This window comes from Propithecus coquereli, unplaced genomic scaffold (assembly GCF_000956105.1).
Source record: "Propithecus coquereli isolate 6110/MARCELLA unplaced genomic scaffold, Pcoq_1.0 Scaffold503, whole genome shotgun sequence".
NCBI classification, from domain to species: Eukaryota; Metazoa; Chordata; class Mammalia; order Primates; family Indriidae; genus Propithecus; species Propithecus coquereli.
This window is the reverse complement of record NW_012150875.1, coordinates 553,646-561,817: the sequence shown is the minus strand read 5'-3', so window position 1 is coordinate 561,817 and position 8,172 is coordinate 553,646.

The following is an 8,172-nucleotide window of genomic DNA, read 5'->3' as shown; positions in this document are numbered from 1 at the left end:
GTTTCCGCTGTCCCCCTGCGAAGTCTGAGGCACTGACAGCTGCCCTGTCCATTGGGAGGTTTTGTTCCTCCACTGGGATTAGCAAGTGACTTCGGACGATCCTTTCTCACCCCGCGAATATCCTGGTTTCCATCTACTTTCTAAATTACTGCGGTAAAACATATAGCATTTACTATTTTGACTATTTTTGAGTGTCCAGTTCAGTGGCACTAAGTACATTCACATTGTCCTGCAGCTGTCACCACCGTCATCTGCAAAACTTGCTCATCGTCTCGAATAAGCTCTATAACGGTGAAACACTAGCTCCCGTTCCCGCTTCTCCCCAGCCCCCTGGCAAACACCGTTTTCTTGTCTGTCCCTGTGAATCTGGCCTTTCTAGAGACCACTTACAAGTGCTTGTCCTCCCATCTGCCTTTTAAAAAAACTGCTTCATTGAGATCTGGTTCACATACCATACCCTTCACCACGCCGAGCGTACAGTTCAGTAGTTTCTACGAAGTTGCACAACCATCGCCTCCATCTGACTCCGAAGCATTGGCGTCACTCCCGAAGGACACTTTGTGCTGGGACGGCAGTCACTCCCTTTCTCTGCTCCCCCACCTCCTGGCGCTGCTGCCAGGAGCTGCTGGTGATTTATTCTGAGAAAGGCTATAGATTGAGCGGGCCCCCCACGGCGCCTCCTCCTCCGGGAAGTTTAGAATTAGAACGAGAGGATGTGATTCTGTTGAACTTGTGCCAGAGCAAGTTCAAGAGGGAAGACCTTGACCTTCTATATTCAGTTTTGGGCCAACTTGTGCCAGAGCAAGTTCGAGAGGGAAGACCTTGACCTCCTATATTCAGTTTGGGCCCCGTGACCCTGGCAACCACTGGTTCACTTTCTGTGGCTATGGGTTTGCCTATCTGGACGTTCTGTAGAAGTGGAATTATACGACAGGTGGCTCTTTGTGTTTGGCATCTTTCACTCAGTGTAATGTTTTCGAGGTTATCGACACGGTGGCATGGATCAGTACTTCATTTCTTTTTATGGTTTATTAATATTTCTTTGTATGGGTGGATCCCATTTTGATTATCTATTCATCAGCGATGGTCATTTGTTTTTCCCCACCCCTGCTTTTTGGCTGTGTAACTAATACTGTTATGAACATGTGTGTATTAATACAAGGTTTTGTGTGAACATATATTTCCATTTCTTTCATGTATATACCCAGGAATGGAACTGCCGGGGCACGTGGCAACACTGTGTTTACTCTTTTGAGGAATGGCTACACTGTTTCCCGCAGTGCATGAGTGTCAGATTCCTCTACATCCTTGCCAACACTTGCCATCAGCTGTCTTTTTGATTAGAGCCACCCCAGTGGGTGTGAATTGGTGTCTCCAGCTACCTTTTATCAAACTGATACTGTCTGACTGAGCCAATTATTTCATGGAGGTTGCAAAGTGGTGATTTTCTAGTTCTGTCACTTCTACATTTCATTAGCTGGCATTCTTTGCGAAAAAGAGCTTTACTTCATCCTCTGGAGCTATTTGGTTTCCCTAAAAGGCAGTTCCAACGGAAAGAAAAGGGAAATGCTCACTTCTGGATCATGATGGATGCTTGTATATGACGTACTCAGTGCGTTTCAACCAGTTACAGCTGCTGTTATTATTATTATTTCTAATGCTCAGATAATCCCAAATTTGGCCAGTGGGATGTGACACATCTTAAATGTACAATTCAGTGATTTTTAGTGAACTTACAGACTTGTGCAATCATTACCACAACCCAATCTGAGAACACGGGACTCACATTTTAAAATGGTAATTTTGTGCTTTGTCAGTTAACTTTAATCCCAAGGAAGAGACTGCACGAGAGGCCCCCATGGGTGGGCATTTGCCATCTGGGCAGCCAGCCCTGTGGACAGTCTGTTGCGATTCTGCCAATGCATTCGGGTCTTCCTCTGGGTCTTCCATTAGCACCCTCTAGAACCTCCACACTCAAGGTGTGTCCTCAGGGTGGCACTGGCTTCCCCCAGCAGCCTGTGAGAGGTGCGCACGTCGGGGGGGGCGGGGGGACAGGCTTTCCAGGAAGCTCAGCGCTCCCCGAGTTCTCTCCCCTCCTCTAAAGATGAGACTTTTGAAGCCCGAAAGCCAAGAGCCAAGCCTGGCCTTGCTCTGTTTCTGGGGCATCCTTCCTGCTCAGAGCAGAGTGCCAGTGCTTGGTTCCTGCACCAGAAGAAAGGCCATGAGTGACAAAGAAGATGGGACAATAGTCTTTTGATGCAGACGTCCTCATCCCGCTGGGATGGCGGTAAATTGAGCTTCAGCCAGTCTTAGGGACTCTGCCCTCTGAGGTGGGATTGCAGGTGCTGACCAGAGACCAGTGGTCCTTACATGACTGATGGGCCAGGGCGTACGTGCCCATCTGGGGTCACGAGAACCCGCGTGTGCGGAGTTCCCCTTCCCAGGCAGCGCTTGACTGGGGTGGAGCAGCAGCCGCCCCTTCCCGAGTCTGCCCCAGACCCTTCTTGCCTCTGCCACCCAGCCCGGCCGCCGCCCACACGCTCGCCTGGTCCCCGGGGGCATTTAATACTAGATGCGTGGTTGAGGCTTTTAAAAAGTTCAGGATTTTCTTCCTGACTAAAGGCATTTCCAAGTCTGTTTAAAGAGAAGGGGAAGTGAAAAACACGGAGGCACAATAAAACAATTTAATATTTTGGTAACCGCTGCTGCCAGGAGCTGCTGGTGATTTATTCTGAGAAAGGCTATAGATTGAGCGGGCCCCCCACGGCGCCTCCTCCGGGAAGTTTAGAATTAGAACGAGAGGATGTGATTCTGTTGAACTTGTGCCAGAGCAAGTTCAAGAGGGAAGACCTTGACCTCCTATATTCAGTTTCGGGCCCCATGACCCTCCTTTTGGAAGGACAAAAAAAATCTTGTCTGGCATCTTTTGCTATTTTATTTTATTTTTTTTTTAAACAAAACTTTTGCTAAATCCTTGGGAACAAGAAACCCCAACATCCTGTTTTTATATGTTGTCCAGAACGAAAGATAAGAATCTGATTTAGACCCTGACCCTGGTGCAGCGAGACACAATTCCTACAGGGCACGCACGTCTTCCCTCTTCCCAGAGCCTGCTGCCCAGATTAACGCGGAGCACAGTTTGTGAAACTTTTCTTTCCCAGGGAGCCCTGAGATGAGGGCCAGCCCAGGGCAGACTGGGGCAAGAGCTGCAGGTCCCTTGGGGTGGGGAGAGGGTGCCTGAGGCATCAGAGGGTCTATGGCTGCATCATTTGGACACTGGTGCTAGTAGACCCATAAATGGAGGGGGGTCTGCGAGAGAGGGTGGGACTCTCGCGTCACCCCAGGAGCGCCTGCGTGCATAAATCAGATGGCTCTGCGGGCTGAATCCCGGCCAGTATTGATTGAATCGAGCCTTGGTAATAAATTGGGTAGATAAATCAGTTGGGAATTAAAGCAGGCACAGGGCGCAGTGGTTATGGAAAACATTTAAGTTTAATGCATTGACCGGGAGTGGAGCATAATTTTACAATGGCGCCAGTTTGCTGATAACATGGAATAGCGAGGTGGCAGCCGCGCGCAGGAGCAGGCCAGACGCATTCTAAATTCCCCGGGCCGTGTGGACCGCGCTGATGAGTGGCCTGTGCAAGTTCATTGCTGAGCTGTTAGGTAATGAGGTTGGGGCCCGAGAGTCACCGGCAGCCCTGGCCCCAGATTGCACGGATGGCATCAGATGGCTCGCCGCCCGCCCCTTCCTCCCTGCGTTCCTAGGCCCAAACTGCCTCCCAGGCCTGGGGCAAGTCTTCCCACCCCTCCTGTCACCTGTGTATCCCACACAGCTCCTGGCCACCCTCCACTCTCCAGCCAGCCATCAGAATGTTCTTTCCAAAAAATTTATGATCACGTCACTCCTCTGTTTTGAACTTTCCATGGCTCCCCGTTGCAGCTGGGGTAAAGTCGACAGCTGACCGGAGGGGCGAGTATAGGAGAGACGGGTTGGGTTGGGCAAAGTGGAGGCCCCAGGGGTGTTCTCGGGTGGTTCGGAGGAGTCAGAGCAGGTGGTGGTGGCAGGGGAGGCAGCGGGTGACCACCGGCTGGAGACAATGCGTGGAAGAAACCGATGCAGGAAGTGCAGATTCTTACCACTTTTTAATCCCAGCAGCTTGGCTGGGAGGATTATAAAAATAACACATTCATTCTAACAAATTTTAAACAGAACAGCCATGAATCACACAGTAGGCTGGTGCAAAAGTAGTTGTGGTTTTGGACCGTGAATTTTAAATCATTAGAACTGGGCTCAGACACATCTTTATTAATCAGAATAGGAACTGTTACAATCAACACATTTTTGCCAACGAGAAATAAGTTTGTTTACTCCTGTAGCATAAAAATCCGTGCTTCGGGATTCCATGAACTCTTGGAAAGCATTTTCTGCATCCTGCTTGGTGCTGAAGCGCTTTCCCTGCAAAAAGCTGTCGAGATGCTTGAAGAAGGGGTGGTCGTTGGCGAGAGGTCAGGTGAACACGGCGGATGAGGCAAAAGTCCGTACCCCGATTCGTTCAACTTCTGAAGCGCTGGTTGTGCGACGTGCGGTCAGGTGTTGTTGTGGAGGAGAATCGGGCCCTTTCTGTTGACCGATGCCGGCTGCAGGCGTTGCAGTTTTTGGTGCATCTCATGGATTTGCTGAGCAGACTTCTCAGATGTGCCGGTTTCGCCGGGATTCGGAAAGCTGTAGTGGATCAGACCACCAAACCGTGACCATGACCTTTTTTTGGTGCAAGTTTGGCTTTGGGAAGTGCTTTGGAGCTTTTTCTCAGTCTAACCACTGAGCTGGTCATCGCTGGTTGTCTATACAATCCACTTTTCATCGCACATCACAGTCTGATCAAGAAATGGTTCGTTGTTGTGTACAATAAGAGAAGACAACACACTTCAAAACGATGATTTTTTTGATTTGCGGTCAGCTCATGAGGCACCCACTTTCCAAGTTTTTCCACCTTTCCAATTTGCTTCCAGCGCCGAATGACCATAGCATGGTCGCCGTTGAGTTCTTTGGCAACCTCTCGTGTAGTCGTAAGAGGATCAGCTTTGATAATTGCTCTCAGTTGGTCGTTGTCAACTTCTGATGGCCGGCCACTGCGCTCCTCATCTTTAAGGCTCTCGCCGACTTTGCAAAACTTCTTGAACCACCCCTGCGCTGTGCGCTCATTAGCAGTTCCTGGGCCACATGTGTTGTCGATGTCGCCAGTTGTCTCCACTGCTTTATGACCCATTTTGAACTTGAATAAGAAAATCGCTTGATTTTGCTTTCTACCATCATTTCCGCAGTCTAAAATAAATATAAAATAAACAGCAAGGAATAAGTCATTAGCAAAAAAACATAAAGCGAGAAATGAGCATTAAAATAATGAATAATGTAACCACATTTACTTAAGAATGTATCCCAGTATCAAACGGCAAATGTCAACAATGCTAAAGCCACAATTACTTTTGTACTAATCTAATAAAAAGTGGAGATTCTACATCATTTATCCCACCAGAGATAATCAGCTCAGCGAGGGTCTAGGGCAGACAAGGGAGGTTGGCTGTCCTCACACTGGTTCCCAACCTCCTCCTCCATTGCCTGACTCCACTGTAAAGGCTGAAAAAAACACAACCCTCAGTTTCCCACACTCCCTTGCAGCTGGGGTGGCCATGTGACAAGCTCTGGCCAATGAGAAATCTGCCTGGGCTGCTGGGAGAGGCTTTGCTCACCTAGTAAAAGGATGGGCCTGGCTGGGGCCACCCTTTGTTTCTTCCTCCTGGCTGCAAACGCAGATGTGATGACTAGAGATGAAGCAGCCACTTTGTCATCAATAAGACCAAGAAAATCACAAAGATTGAAGTTCTTTTTCCATGGAGCTGCTGAGCCAGGGCTAGCAGCCGCCACACACCTTTTTCTAATGTTAGAAAACAAACTTAATTTTTTCTAAGGCCACATTAGTGGGTTCTTGTGTTGTTTTCGGCCAAGAGCTCCCTAACTGATACAGTCTACACCTTTCCAGGTTTTTCCCCCTATATTAATATCTATCTATCTACAAAAATTAGATTTTACTCTACATTCTGGGCTATAGTTTTTATGGTGGGCATCTTCCCACTTCAATACCTCATTTTTTTAAACAACCAATTGTTATCAACCATTTTATTGCGAGCCCACTCTATAAGTTATTTAGTCAAGTCCTGACTGGTTATTTGGGTTGCTTCCACATTTTCTGTCACTGGGATGTACAGAGAGCTGCATTGCTGTGTCCCCATGCATCAGCCAGATGCATATGGGGCTCTGGAGGAGGCTGGGCCAGGGACACAGCTGGGGAGTCGGCTGTCCTAGGTCTGGAGGGGACGGCTGGCCCCAACCCTTCCTCTCCTCCCTACACCCACATGCTCTGCCAGGTAATTATGCAGTTTTCTCCCACAAAAGGGGTGGTATATATTTTCCATCTTCTTGACCTTGGGTTTGGCCATGTGCCTTACTTTGGCCCCTAGAATAAGGCAGAAAAGATAATATCCCTGTTCCAAGCCTTGGCCTCGAGAGGCCTCCCATGTCCCCACTCGTCCTCCTCGTTGTTGCCGTTGCTGTGAGAAGAACATGCCCCAGTCCGAGGAGGAGGACGAGAGGCACACGGAGCCCCCGCTGCATGCAGCCAAACCCTCAATGACCATAAACGCACGGGCTCTATGTGCTTGTAGTGGCATGCCAGTGAGACTGTGGCTGCTTGTTACGCAGCATTAGATGGTGATCGCCGACTGACACAGTGATCCCAGGAGGGGAGCACAGCAAGGAGGAAAGGGGGCCTGGGGTGGAGCCCAGAGGAACTCCAGGATTGAAGAGATCCTCATAGGTAGAGGAAAACAGCAAAGGCGATTGAGAATTGGGCATTTCTAAGCCTGACTTATGAAGTGGCTGAGCCTTGGAGGAAGGAGGATTCCAGGAAGGCCCCTTGGAGGAAGTGGCCCCTAAAGGGTGGGCAGAGTCTGGCCAGGTAGAGGAGAGAGGGGAGGAGCTCCAGGCTCGTGCGTGGTGCGTGTGGAGCACAGAGGGGGGCTGGCTTTGCGCCCTGCAGCCAGGACTGTGTCCTCCCTCCTCCAGACGTGGCACCAGCTGAGGCCTCAGCTCTGCCTCTGCTCTGGTCAGGTGGACAGGGGCTCACAGGCTTGAGGGCCCCTGGGCCAGTAAAGGAGTCTCATTCCTGCTTTCTGGTCTGACTCGTAACCAAGCGGAGGCTGAGCGGCCTCATGGTGGGATGCACAGTCTTTGGAACACATGTGCGACCTCCCAGGTGCAGGGTGTGTCCTGCAGCAGTGCCTGGCCACAGACAGGACATGGCTTTATTCTTCTGGCCACATTCCCTGCCCCTGGGAACATCTCAGGCAGACTCCAAGGCCCACGGTCACACTCACGTTGAAAATGTCCAGGTGAGTGGAGCCAAAACACAAAACGTGTCCAGCGCACAGCTGCCGGGCCACCCCCGCCAGGCTGATGGGATGCTGGGGTCTAGTGTGGGGACCGTGGCCTCTTCTTCCATGCTCCTTGCCCGTGTTCCTGGCCCCATGGGGTCAGGGCTGGGCAGGCTGAGAAGGAACGGGACAAAAGTCTTTTTATGTGGCTGGCGCCGCACGTAGCTCTCCTTTGGCTGCTGGGCGCTCTCTGCCCGCCTGGCATCGAGCACTGCTCTTGCATGGGCTGCATTCATGAGTTTTGGGGGTCCCCACTCCCAACCTGAGGCCCCTCTGGGCCCAGTTGTTTTCACCTGCAAAGAGGAACCGTGAATGCTACTGATGGGACCCGCACTTCGCATTTCTCGCCCACCTGTGGCTACGAGCAGGGCCACAGTGATAGTCCAGATGTCACTGAGTCTTGCGCTGGTCATTTGCTCTCTTGGGGTCCCAGAAAAGTCCCCCTGCCCTGTCCTTAGCATTTCTAAGGGGGTTTCCTGCTGTCACGCACGTGCTCGTGAACGGGTTTGTAAGCCACCAGTGCCCTCTGCTGGTGTCCCTGGCCGCTGTCTATCTATCTACGAAACTTAGATTTTACGCTACCTTCTGTGCTACAGTTTTTAGGGTGGGCATCTTTCCGCATCAATACCTCATTCTTTTAAGTAACGTTATCAGCCATTTTATTGCGAGCCCACTCTATAA